The 15,000-nt window shown below is 39.3% G+C and overlaps 1 protein-coding gene across 1 annotated transcript in view; it reads right to left on the reverse strand.

Moving 5' to 3' along the window:
• Positions 1-15,000, reverse strand: part of LOC138948484 (paired mesoderm homeobox protein 2-like) — a 79,578-nt gene that overhangs the window by 44,725 nt on the left and 19,853 nt on the right. The gene's annotated exons all lie outside the window — the stretch shown is intronic.

The following is a 15,000-nucleotide window of genomic DNA, read 5'->3' on the forward strand; positions in this document are numbered from 1 at the left end:
CCCCCCCCCCCCCCCCCCCCCCCCCCCCCCTTGCTTGCTGAAAAATAAAATTAACTCTCTTCCCGTCCTCTGTCACATCCTCTGATTCTTTTGCTGTATCTTTTCCTCTTTTTTTTGGTAAAAATTGTATCTTGTCTGTCTTACATTTATAACAAGGGGATAAGCGATTCTCTGACCTTGACATAACGTGAAATAATAATTCCTATCTAGATGTACATATTTATAACCACATTTAATATAAGCTTAGCTTATTGTGTGGTTACAAATGTTTATATCGCATATATATGCAAGTTATCCAAAGAATGAAATTGTTTTGAGACCTATAGCACCGTTAGTTTGTCAGAACAGGAGGTGGTCCATATCAGGCAGTTGTCCATGTTAGGCTATTTTCCCTTACGACCAGGGTGTGCTTATTGCGTGTCTTATGAGAAACAGACCGCGTGCAGAAACACACACACACTATGATGTGTTGTCGTATTATTTTTGCTTTGGTCAATCTAGAGGTCTCAATATTTTCCCACGGTCTTCCCAACGCATGCGATGTCACTTTCCATTGAGCGTTTTTGCCACCATTTGGCAAGGAGTTATCAGCTGAGATAAAACGACTGTAAGTAGAACGCGAAAATCACACCTGGACTCGATCCGACCGACTGGTTCTTGTATACGCAAGAGCACTTGATAGTCTCTGCCGCGGATCATAAAATCGTATAATCTGCTGATTTTCGCATCCCGAATCTACTCAGCTTCGTCCCAATAGGCCCACTTAAAACATCACACGCGGAATTTAAATTAGCTAAGATGGACAACTGGACACCACATGTGAGAACCACACACCAAGACATTGTCAGCATTGAGAGAATGTTTTCACGGAATTGTTTCACGATTCTGTGACACTGTTATATTGCGGGGTTATGATATTTTCTTCGTTTCTGATTTGAATTCATGTAAATGAAATCAAGTTAAAATTAAACACTATTGTTTTTTTAGAAACCAATGCGGACCCTGAAAGAAATAACGTTTCACTCAGATAAATTTTATCCAGCCTGTCACGTTTTTCATTTATACATTTTGACAGAAAAAAGAAAATAACAAAAGAAAAATTAACACATCTGTGTGGGATTAAAATCAAACGTCGATTTGTGTTACTAAAGTTACTGACCACCATGTGCATGCGAACATTTGCTGCCCCCCCCCCTCCACATCGTAATCGTATCGGCTCTGTCTCATTTTGCCCACCACCCCTCCACCTCTCCCCAGGACCCCCCCCCCCCCCCCCCCCACCTTCCTTTTCAGTAAATAGCCCTTCAGTCGGAGCGGCAGTTGTCGCCACGCATCAGACTTTTTTTGAATAATTATGTGCGGTTTTTAGTATCTCCTTTACAAAGCTGATCTGATAATTAACTATCTTTTTTTTTGCAAGCAAACGACAAATTCGCCTCAAAAAATGTTATTGACAGTGCATATAGAAAAGGTAGCAAAAAAACTTGCGGGGACAAAGTGGGCGAGGGAGAGCCTGGGTGGTCAAACGGGGGCCGTGCCATGCCATATGTCACCTGCTGGTTAAACGAAAGGTTTAAAGGAACAGATATCGCACACAATATTTTGATCTTTTGATCAGTCAACCATCAATTTTGTACATCAACCCCAACAGTGTTGTTGTCCAAAAATAAAAGAATTGCATTCTGTCCTCAAACTGAACGGTAGTTCAAAGTTAAAGGGATATTGACCAAAGTGCTTTTGAGGAACAATAAAACACTCTCCCCAAAATAAAGACGCAAAAAAACACCCCACACAAATAAATAAATAAAGAAAGAAGCAAAACAGATTTACAAGGAAATTAATTATGTTCATGGTATGCTAGCGCTGTTTTTATTTTATTGTATAATAAGCATGCTGATACCGGGATGCAGTATACGTTAAATGTAAATGATATAATGCTGACTATCTAAATGTGAATCAAAAAACAAGAAAGGTAGGTTTTTTTAATTTTTTTTTAATTTAAATGTGAACCAGAAAAGATGCATTTCTTTTAAATTGATGGCGCCGTCAAAAACAAAAACTAAATTCTTGGTTACAAAATCAAATGAATCTTAGTAGTCGATAGTTTAGTACTATTTGTCACTTTATTAGAGGTGGTTTGACTGAGTTGCCGACTTCTCCGCTTTAATTCCTTTTCAGTTTTATCTGTACACTCTTTGTTTTCATGCGATACGTGTAACACTTTTCCCGACCTCGCACATGATGGACAGCATTCATTGGAGCGATATGTTTTCACCGGGTTTTCGCAAAATTGTATTTCATGCCACGCTATTATCGATTACCTCAAATTAAAAAAGAAACAAAGAAAAACTCCGGACAAGCGCACAAGGTAGAACCAGCGGTCAGTGCATGGGACTGCAAAAGTGCACGTGTGCGTATGCGTGTGAATACATTTTTTTTTTAAACTAGTTAGTGTCAATATCGATCGAATGTCATTTCGATCACGTTTCAGTTTAGCGGACAAGCGTAATCGGATTCAACATACGCATACACACTCACATAGTCGGAAGAGTCGTCGAACAGGGAAAAAAATGACAAAGTAAAATATTGTAAATTGAAAAATGTTTGTGTAATTTTGCGATGAGACAGAGACAATCTGGGAAGGAAGTTTATACCCAAGTAATACTATCGAACGGGTTAGTCCGTAAGCTGCGGACAAATATTCTTACTCAAAGAGAAAAATGAAACAGGATTTTTTCAGTAAATGTAAGCTTACAGGGCTGCCGATGGGGAAAGACTGAACCACCTAAACAAATAGCAGTTCACATCGGTTGATGATTCTTCAGTCCCACAGAACTTCGGTCCATTAGGAAGTAGCCCTGTTGATTTGCTAGATTAACATCACATCGCTACCCGAACCGATTTTTATTGAAAATAAACACTTTTTTAAGCTCAGATATAATTTATCTGTAAGTTACATCACGTCTACAGTCGTTGACACAATCTAAAAACTCTATCAAATTACTCCGCCAAAGTTCCGACAAACTTACTACACATATATGCGTCGTCTGCATGTGTTGCGCGCGCAGTCCGGGGCGTGGCTTATTAAAAAAAAAACCAACAACCCCGTATTAGTCTTTTTTTTTTAAAAGTTAAATTTAGATAGCACTTCATTTGGACAGCCTTGAGAAAACGGCCGTACAATACGTGTATATCTTCTTTTATCGAGAAGGAGATTAACAGCGGTGGGGTTTCAGTCATGCTTTCTAACGCCAGCTTCAATTTCAGATAATGTTAGGAGATTTCAAAATGCAAGGGGGTGGGGGTATAGAGTGGGGGGGGGGGGGGGTATTTTCTCTGAATCGTTTATAAGGAAGGAATGTGTTTTTTAGACCCCAATCGTCAATGTTGAAGGTCCGGTATTAAAACTTGCCCAGTGTCTGACAAAATTAGACTCAGTTTAAAATTACCCTTGACAATTTGTGCGTGAGACAGACTGATTGCCGAACGGAAAATGGAATCACTCATGTGGCGCAGTGAAGTGTAGCCAAGTACCTGCTATGTCCTTCAGCAGAAGTGGCGGAGTGCCTGTCATCTGTTTCTCATTTAGTGGCCTCACAGTGGCCGAAGATTGGATTTGATGTGACTTTTAGTACACACTTGTGAGCGTGATCTGGTAATTTCCCTTCGCTTGCGTCTGACTTTCCCGTCTTAAGCTAACATACGAGAACAAACATAATATGCAAAATTGCAAGGATCGACCTCCTTGCATGAAAAGTCAACAACACTTTGTTATTTTCTCATTGTATAGAAACCTAAAATGTGACAGCAGCCCACAGGGTTATCTGTGTTCGTACACGCCGAAGTCTGTTCACTCGAAATCGTTCTGACAATTATGTTTTATGTTCAATGATATGTTTAAATTCAAATTCCAACGACAAAAAAAAAGAGAGATAGAGAGAGAGAGAGAGAGAGAGAGAGAGAGAGAGAGAGAGAGAGAGAGAGAGAGAGAGAGAGAGACAGACAGACAGACAGACAGACAGAGAGAGAGAGACAGAGAGACAGACAGACAGACAGAGAGACAGACAGACAGACAGACAGACAGACAGACAGACAGACAGACAGACAGACAGACAGACAGACAGACAGACAGACACACACACACACACAGACAGACACAGACAGAGAGAGACAGAATCAAATGTAAAGCGAACTGTTTAAACCTGTTGCGATAATTAATGTACAGTTCTGTAAAAATAAACTGTACTCTTAGTGCCCGACCCGACTCCCCAAACCTACGTCGCGGTTATCTGACGCTCTCTCTACGTCGTGCCTCTGCGTGCTTCCATTACAGAGAAATGGAAGGTGAAAATCTTTGTGTCAGTTTGACTCTTGATTTTAAACAAGTCGCGTAAGGCGAAAATACAACATTTAGTCAAGCTGTCGAACTCACAGAATGAAACTGAACGCTATGCAATTTTTCAGCAAGACCGTATACTCGTAGCATCGTCAGTCCACCGCTCATGGCAAAGGCACTGAAATTGACAAGAAGAGCGGGGTAGTAGTTGCGCTGAGAAGGATAGCACGCTTTTCTGTACCTCTCTTCGTTTTAACTTTCTGAGCGTGTTTTTAATCCAAACATATCATATCTATATGTTTTTGGAATCAGGAACCGACAAGGAATAAGATGAAAGTGTTTTTAAATTGATTTCGAAAATTTAATTTTGATCATAATTTTTTTAATTTTTAATTTTCAGAGCTTGTTTTTAATCCAAATATAACATATTTATATGTTTTTTTAATCAGAAAATGATGAAGAATCAGATGAACGTAAATTTGAATCGTTTTATAAAAAAAAAATAGGCCTATTTTTTTTTACAATTTTCAGATTTTTAATGACCAAAGTCATTAATTAATTTTTAAGCCACAAAGCTGAAATGCAATACCGAAGTCCGGGCTGTAAAAGTTGTTTCAATTTGTTTCCATTTAAAACGTCCGCTACTGGCACCTCAGTCGGACCATACATAACACTCTGAGAAGTAACCAAAGTGTTTTCTTTTAAAGTAATTTGTAACTCTCCGCTCCGCACGCCAACCAAAACAATTCCTGGGAGACGCCTACATCGTTCGGAAAAAAAAACCCACAAAAAACTGTTCCGAGCCAGGACTGAACTAGAAAGGGTTTCCATGACCACGGACGTAGCTTTGTGCCGAGGCTGATCACGTGGTCAGGTTGACCAATGGCAACGCGACCCTTTTACGGCCTCTCTATTGTCCAGTGTGTGTACTCTATGACCCCTTGAAAACTTCAGCGATTGGTGTGAAGTGTTCTCTTTAGAGAGGATGAGTTCAGCGGTTAATTGCTTTTAACATACTTACCTGAACAGGTTATAGGCCATTATCTCGAGATGCCTTGCTTTCGGCAACAGTTCTTTGAATCCCTCCCTCCCTCTCTCCATCTTCTCTCTACCAGTCTGTTTCTCTCTTTGTTTCTCTCTCTTTTTCACACTTTTCAACCATTAACTATTCATATTCATTTGCATAATGTAGAGCAGTCCCTAATTGGGCGACAGTTGGCTGTTAAAAGGAAAACACATAAAACAAACCAAAAAAGAACACTTTTGTAAGCTTACTACATTACTTTTGAAAAAAAAACATCATTGGGTTCATTTCGCGTCATTTTGCTTTCGTCAACAGGAAAGTTTTTGTAATGCCTCTCTCCACCTCCCCATATGCTCCCCTCCCCCATTTCTGTCTCTGTTTTTTACATTTAGTCAAGTTTTGACTAAATGTTTTAACGTAGAGGGGGAATCGAGACGAGGGTCGTGGTGTATGTGCGTGCGTGCGTGTGTGCGTGTGTGTGTGTGTCTGTGTGTGTGTGTGTAGAGCGATTCAGACTTCTTCTTCTTCTTGGCGTTCGCAGAGGTTACACAATCAGTCCAGCACTGGTGATAAATGTTGTCGTTTTCTCCAACTCCTGTCGACTGCCGTATAGTTTGGTCTGCAAGGGAGTTGGTGACGGCCACACTTCTTTTCGTTCCTCATCTAGTAAGGGACATCGCTGTAAGATGTGTTCCGCTGTTTGGTCCTCTTGACCGCAGGCACAGGTTGGTGATGGCGCCAGCTTGAACTTTCGGTTCATGTGAGCATTGAGCCTGTTGTGGCCAGTACGCAGCCTGATGAGGTTGACTTGCTGCTCTCTGGACATTGGGCGACTTACTTAAAAAACAAAAACAAAACTTCCCTTTTTTTCCAACTAAGATCCTTTATACTCGTTTTAGGAATGGGTATGCTAAGTACATTTTTCTTGGCGAATTGTTGTGTTAGCTAAGCAACATTACGTGAATCGTTAAAACATGTGGGTTTTGTTTTTTAAAGTATTCCCCGCTTAACGAATTAAGATTTCTATGCAAAACAACGTGTGTTAACCCCATGTACAAAAACAGTACATGTAGTACATGCTTGAAAGTGCAGAGTGCTGTTGCGTCCAAAGAATTGAGTATTTCAGTAATTATGTCGACTGGTGATAAACACACATACAAACACGCGCACGCATTAACAAATCATAGAGAAACAAGCAAACAATTCGCAGAACAAACGTATATTAATGTGTGTGCATGCGTGAACGCGTGCATTCGTTTGCTTGACTAACTGACAATGTCAATCACGCTTTTAGAAGAGAACCGCTGATTTCAACGTGGTATGGCTTTTACGCGGTCTTATAAGACGTCTTCTGTAAGACGGGCAGCGTTCGGCCTGTAACAAAACAGACCATCCAATAAACACCAGCGAAGATTTCATTGACGCGGCGGTCAAGTGTTTTGAGTGAAGTGGGCGGAGCGTTGGGTTTATCACATGACCATTTGGGCCAATGGATGAATGTATTTAGTATGTGCGCTACTTTACTGGCGGACCACGAAGCTCGAAGAAGGTGTCAACTTGATTTCTTCATGCAATAAATCGTTGGCAGAAAAAAATGTTGCCCTTGGTGGAACGGGAGCCGCTCAGAAGAGGCGTGATAGAACTTGTGCGCGGTTCATGCATACACAACAATCATTTTTCTTTCAAGGTTTTATTTAACACTATGTGTTCGTAAAAACCGTTGCTCAACAACAAAAATAAATTAATTAATATTTTTCATCCTATACATGCCGCTACAGAAGCACACAGGGAGAGGTAGACGCGGCGAGTCGTGTCGTCTGTGAGGTAACGATCGTGTCAAATCATAGTATCTGTTAACGACGCGCCGAACCAAGGTCAGGGGGTGGAGACAGGGGTAAAGAAGAAAAAATATGTGTATTCAGATTCATTCTTCTTTCAGTTGATCAGCTTACTTGACTTCTATTTCCCGAAAGTTTTTTTTGTTTTGTGCGCAAAATTATCGATTGTTGTCGTTGTGGTATAGTTGGTTGTCGATATTTTTTCTTCTCAACATCACTGGCTTGATTTGTTTAATGATATATGTAGCAGGCAGCACACGTCTGTTTCAGAAATCGTTTGAACGTCTGAATTCTGTTATGATACAACAATATAGATGATATACAACTTTTACATGAGAGAAGAAAGTCAAACATTATCTACCTAGAACATGTTGTCTTGTTAAGTTAGCATGCGTATTTTGTGTTCTATGCTATTCCTACTCATGCAGATGTCGAGTGCATTTGAGGTAGAAAAATAACAACAACCGGCAGTTTTGTCGCGACATTTCTCGCAATAATGTTTTGGTAAAGTTTACTTCCTCGTCCGGATTTTCATATGTAATTTTCCATGATGTTCGACCTGCAGCCGACTGCGAATTACTCTTAAATGTTTTGAAAGTTGCAACGCAAGTAAGCGTTTCTATCTTTCCATGAACTTTTGTTGTTGTAGTATATCATTATGACATATCTGGGCCCCGGCCGAGATTCGAACCCGCGACCCTAGGATCACAAGTCCACAACCTGAGCTACCCGGGCTCCCTTGAAGCCAATCGGTGTGTTTGAATCTTTAGTCCGATCGTGCAATCAAACCTGTCCAATGAAAGCTTGTCCACCACTTTGTCTATAACGACCACACGAAATATATATATATATTTTTTTTTAACATATTGTAAAGTTTTGACTAAATGTTTTAACTTAGATGGGGAATCGTGACTAGGGTTGTGGTGTAGGGCCTACGTAGTACGTGTCTGTGGGTCTGTGGGTCTGTGTGTATGTATGTGTAGAGCCATTCAGAGAAAACTACTGGACTACTGGAGGATACGTTTCTTTGATGACGTAATATCTGGCATTTTGTACAAGTTTTGGTGGCACTGTCACACCCTCATTTTTGGATTCATTTGATTAAAATTCTGTAAAAATAACTTTCGACAAAATCCGGACAACAGGATTGCATTTCAGGATTAAAGCTTGCAAATTATTTTTTGAGTTTGGCCATTAAAAGTCAGAAAATTGTATTTAAAAATAAAATGTGATGAATCGATCCAAAAAGATGTAATCTTATTCTTGATCATTTTCTGATTCCATAAACAAATCTATGTGTATCGATTGAACACTGGATTTCCCTTCTTTGAGCTATGTGACGTCAGAGGCCGACAAAACGTCTGTTTAGGCGGCCAGCCGAGACTACAAAATAGTGCATGTTTGTGTGCGTTCAATCATAAAAACTACAAGAAATTCTACCCAGATACATAAATTTTATTTGTATTTTTTTACCAAAATATGACAATTTACACATATCTCGACAGTCGTTCACCTCGACCGCTAGCGCGGTCTCGGAGGAACACTGACTGTTTCGATCTGTGTAAAATGTCCTATTTTGGTCAAAAATACATACAACGTTTAATGTCCTGTTTGGATTAAAACAAGCTCGAAAAAAAATTATATACAATAGAAAAAGCACAATTTCATAAGAAGCGCTTTACACTACTGCGCTATACTGGCTTTCTGTGGCGTGAACGCGATAGCGGTCGCCGTCAGGTATGAAATCGACACAGGTATTGAGTTTTGTCTTCGTATTGTCTTTCATAATGTGAGTTCGAAGGGTTGACTGAATGTATTAATTTCGTCTACGCGACATGTTTTAAGATATTGCTTACTTGTCAACTGCGATCACATGTCTAAACGGACTGCGGCTGCCAGTTTCGGCCCAAACTAACGTTCACAACCTGTCTTTCACAACCTTTAAAATCATGTTTGTTTTAAATTTATTTTTTTAATTACATTGTACTATCTCTACATCACCAATACATAAAATTCATACACTACCATCTCGCTATACCGACTGCTAAACGTATCAGACGGACGGGACGGCTCTCAGTTAGCCGAATGCAATCACGTTGTCTTCTGCGCTTGAGTGCACCCCATACACACCTCTTGACATACTCTTGACATACTCTTGAAAGCGATAAGACACCACCCGAGTAGCCAACGGCGGCTTTCTTTAATTGCGATAACAACTCGGGTAGACAGTTTCAAACTGTCGTTAAAGACAGGTCCAACTACACTTACTTTTAAGATGTTACATTATGGAGGTCAAAATGGCCAATTTTCTGTAGGTTTTTTTGGAACAATCTATCCTGTTATTGTATTAAAAAAAGAAGCTTTAATTTTTCGGCACTATATTTGATTATGGTGGACTCAGTGGAACTCATTCTGATAAGCATCGCTCCACGGCTATTGCCAGTTGTCTCTCTGACCGGACGCTACAGTCCTACGCGAATCTATATAAAAAAAAAAGAATACAGAGTTATCTCCCATATGTTTTTCGCGAGCACTGATCTAAATTTGAGATCAGTGTTCGCGAGACGAAAATGATTGCAGATTGGCCGACTTCGACAGTGATCTCCGTTCTGTTCTTCACAGTTATGATAAAGACATCGTTCTAAGGTCAAAACAAGTCGAAATTTTGGGACTGCTGCCGGAAGGAGACCGTAATATATGGTTTCATCTCTGTCAACTGGTTACAGAAAAAATCGTCTGCTCCAGTGAGCGCCGAAACCAAACGGTTGATTATCACGTGACACTTTTGTCATATTTAGAATTGTTTGCACAGTAAATACAGCCGCGAAAAATAGCTCGCTTGAAACTGTCTTACATTTCATTCCTTCGTAATTTTAAAATGACAAAACACCATGAACAATCATTATCGACGATCGCGAATCTGCTTATATCAATAATACATTACAAAAAGCTCTAAATATGCACACACACACACAAAAATCGGTTTCCTTGCCAGACAAGGAATCTCAAGGCATCCTGTCAGGGAGAGAATGACCTGAACTCCTTTTGACCTGAGTTCAAGATGAGTGGAACTGTCCTAACATTCTCAGAGAATTATTTTCAAAGTTTATGTTTGTTTTAAACATTAATATGTGAAAACAGAATTAAGGTAGGTGATCAGCGATGCTGTCAAAACTACTCACATTACGTCATATATGGCTGGTTTTTAGTGTTGATATTTTTGTTTCGAGCGACAGATTGACTGATTTGTTTCATATCGCTTAACCGGTATTTATTGTGGTTTTTTTTAAACATTTTTTATTAGGTGTTTTTTGTGTTTGTTGTTGTTGTTGTTGTTGTTGTAAGCACGCTGCTGGATTACACACACACACACATACACACACGGCTGAGTCTGCAGGTGACACGTCTGCAGTTTTACTAGATATTGCTCGTCGTCGGCGTGTGCTCTTTCAGTAGATATTTTTGTCTTTCTTTGCATCCACATTGTGACACAGTGAAGCCGTCCACGCTGGGTGGTGGGGGTGGTTTGGACTCGATAGATAAAATATTACGATTTTTAGCATAAAGAAAACAAATCCGAATTTTTGAGCGATGGGACAATAAAATAATGAAAAGAATTAAATAAATCTAATTGATCCCTTGACTTTGGGGTAGCGCAACTCTGTTGCTACTAGCTTTCTTCTGGGAGAATGCGACCCGAATTTCCCAGCGACGGGAAAATACATTAATGACAAAAACATCTTATAGATCCCTTGACTTCGGGGTATCGCGACTTTGTTGCTGCTAGCTTTTCTCTGCGAGGAAGCGCCCGAATTTCCCAGCGATGGGACAATAAAGTAATGAGAGAAAAAAATCTAATATATCCCTTGACTTTGGGGTAGTGCGACTCGGTTGCTGATAGCTTTTCACTGGGAGGAAGCGACCCGAATTTCCCAGCGAATAGACAATAAAGTAATGAAAAACAACAATCTAATATATCCCTTGACTTTGAGGTAGCGTGTCTCTGTTGCTGCTAGCTTTCCACAGGGAGGAAACGCCCCGAATTTCCCAGTGATTGGACAATGAAGTAAAGAAGAAAAAACATCTGATAGATCCCCTGATTTGGAGGAAGCGCGACTTTGTTCCTGCTAGCCTTCCATTGGGGGGAATTGACCCGAATATCCCAGCGATGGGACAAAAAAGTAATGAAATAAGAATCAAAACATTTAATAGATCCCTTGACTTAATTTGGAGATGACAAGAAAATATCGGGCGTATTTACGTGATTTGTAAATCGCGGGGCGATTGTTTTACATTTTTACGAATCACGGGTTAACACGCTCGCATATTACGTCTTCTATGCTATTCCTTCTGATTCTTTCTTTATTTGGTGTTTAACGTCGTTTTCAACCACGAAGGTTATATCGCGACGGGATTCCTTCTGATGCAGGTGTCGATCGCATTTACGATCAAAAACAGGAGTTTTTGCGTCAATTACTAAGGGCATTATGCCAAAAAGCGCTGTATGTCAGCAAGGACTTGTTAGTTTGCTTTGAAACTTTCCGAATATTTTGCCTACATACTACATGTAAGCTACTACGGGTAGTACATAGACAAATTGAACGAAATGACATAGGAATTAATGCCTTAATTTGGGTGCGTAATTTGTCGCAATAATTTGTTGCCGAAGGATTTTAATAGATATGCGCGGAGCGGAATGTATATGGCCTTTCTGATTCCTTATTGAAAACATTTAATAGATCCCTTGACTTTGGAGATGACAAGAAAATATCCGGCGCATTTACGTGATTTGTAAATCGCGGGGCGATTGTTTTACATTTTTACAAATCACGGATTCACACGCTCGCATATTTTGTGTTCTATGCTATTCCTTCTGATGCAGGTGTCGATCGTATGTGCGGTCAAAAACGGGAGTTTTTTGCGTTAATTACGAGGGTCATTATGCGAAAAAGCGCTGTATGTCAGCAAGGACTTGTTAGTTTGCTTTGAAACTTTCCGACTATTTTGACTACATACTACATGTACTACGGGTAGTAGCATAGACAAATTGAACAAAATGACATGGGAATTAATGCCTTAATTCGGGTGCGTAATTTGTCGCAATACTTTGTTGGTGAAGTTTGTTTAATTCAACTGGTAAAAGTAGCACAAATGGTAAACATTATTAGTGTGTGTTATTCATGTGTTATTTTTGTAAAAGAGTAATTCATTCAGTGTTCACAACAGGTGTTTTAAAAATGTGTTTAAAAGTGGAATGTTTACAGTATATACAACAACTTATTCGGAACGATAACCTCGATAAGATCAAACGAATTATGTATTGTTTGCTTGTCATGTGGGTAATCCTTACACGTAACAAACAACAAACAAACCACAAGGTAGTCCACATCGTATGGCCCAGAGAGGTAATAAAAGCTCGGAAAAAATCAGACACTCAGCGAGCTACTTCTGTTCTCCGACAGGGCCTATTTCTCCCACATGAAAGTTAGCTGCAACAGAGTCGCGCTACCCCAAAGTCAAGGAATATATTAGATTTTTCTCTCTCATTACTTTATTGTCCCATCCCAAGGTAGTCCACATCTTATGGCCCAGAGAGGTAATAAAATCTCGGGGAAAAAAATCAGACAGTCAGCGAGCTACTTCTGTTCCCTGACATATGGCCCATCATGGCCTATTGCCTATTTTCGCGGATAGGTGTGATATTGTGAGAGACGGACTGAATGACACTTGACTTAAAGTGTGAAGCGACTAGAACACCAAAAGCGTTTCTGCTTCAAGACAGGCCTTCGCACTTAGGCTGTGTCTGTGACGAGCTGGAAACATAAGTTAAATCAAAGCGTGAAATGTGTTCGATGTATTTTTGATTTCTTCAACATTAATTTTGTTTAAATTGCAGTTTCGGTATAAGCGTGGTCCCTCTTATATACTGATAATGGTAATAGTAATCATAAACAAGTCGCGTAAGGCGAAAATACAATATTTAGTCAAGTAGCTGTCGAACTCACAGAATGAAACTAAACGCAATGCCATTTTTCAGCAAGACCGTATACTCGTAGCATCGTCAGTCCACCGCTCATGGCAAAGGCAGTGAAATTGACAAGAAGAGCGGGGTAGTAGTTGCGCTAAGAAGGATAGCACGCTTTTCTGTACCTCTCTTTGTTTTAACTTTCTGAGCGTGTTTTTAATCCAAACATATCATATCTATATGTTTTTGGAATCAGGAACCGACAAGGAATAAGATGAAAGTATTTTTAAATTGATTTGGACAATTTAATTTTGATAATAATTTTTATATATTTATTTTTCAGAGCTTGTTTTTAATCCGAATATAACATATTTATATGTTTTTGGAATCAGCAAATGATGGAGAATAAGATGAACGTTAATTTGGATCGTTTTATACATTTTTATTTTTTTTTACAATTTTCCGATTTTTAATGACCAAAGTCATTAATTAATTTTTAAGCCACCAAGCTGAAATGCAATACCGAAGTCCGGGCTTCGTCGAAGATTACTTGACCAAAATTTCAACCAATTTGGTTGAAAAATGAGGGCGTGACAGTGCCGCCTCAACTTTCACAAAAAGCCGGATATGACGTCATCAAAGACATTTATCAAAAAAATGAAAAAAACGTTCGGGGATTTCATACCCAGGAACTCTCATGTCAAATTTCATAAAGATCGGTCCAGTAGTTTAGTCTGAATCGCTCTACACACACACACACATGCACACACGCACATACACCACGACCCTCGTTTCGATTCCCCCTCGATGTTAAAATATTTAGTCAAAACTTGACTAAATATAAAAAGATAAAACAATAATAAAGTTTTGTTATGTATTGCAAATCCTGACATGGTTCTGGGCGTTTCACAAAATTAATGTGTTAACAAAATTACAAAGCAATGTACATAATGAACATTTTAAAACAAAACCATTTTCTCCCTATAAAAATCAACTAGTACTGTGGCATCAGCATTAACAGGGAAAACAAATCTGAAAATTATTAAAAGCACAATCACCTACAAGATGCACATTATAATACATTATTTATCCAGAATCTATCATAATATTGATTGTTTGTTATTATGTGTTTGCGGCTGCCAGTTTCGGTCAAACTAACGTTCACAACCTGTCTTTCACAACCTTTAAACTCATGTTTGTTTTGAATTTATTTTTTTTAATGACATTGTACTATCTCTACATCACCAATAAATAAAATTCATACACTACCATCTCGTTATACCGACTGCTAAACGTACCAGGCGGGCGGGACGGCTCTGAGTTAGCCGAATGCAATCACGTTGTCTTCTGCGCTTGAGCGCACCCCATACACACCTCTTGACATACTCTTGAAAGCGATAAGACACCACCCGAGTAGCCAACGGCGGCTTTCTTTAATTGCGATAACAACTCGTTTCAAACTGTCGTTAAAGACAGGTCCAACTACACTTACTTGTAAGATGTTACATTATGGAGGTCAAAATGGCCAATTTTCTGTAGTTTTCGGGGGAGAAATCTATCCTGTTACTGTATTAAAAAAGAAGCTTAAATTTGTCAGCACATTATTTTATTTTAGTACCAGTTCAGTGCCTCATATGGCTTTTTGACCAATCAGGACGGATTCTAGGTGACCCTCTAAATGTTATAACGTTCAAGCAGGGACCCTTTTTGTTTATCAAGCAAAACATTGACAAGACAAAGTACAAATTTAAATCAACAATACCAACGTGATTTATTCTAAAGAATGACACTTCAAATGCTGCGAGATAATACTCTCTTTATCTAAAAAAAAAAAGTA

The sequence above is a fragment of the Littorina saxatilis genome, linkage group LG15, assembly GCF_037325665.1.
Source record: "Littorina saxatilis isolate snail1 linkage group LG15, US_GU_Lsax_2.0, whole genome shotgun sequence".
Taxonomy (NCBI): Eukaryota; Metazoa; Mollusca; class Gastropoda; order Littorinimorpha; family Littorinidae; genus Littorina; species Littorina saxatilis.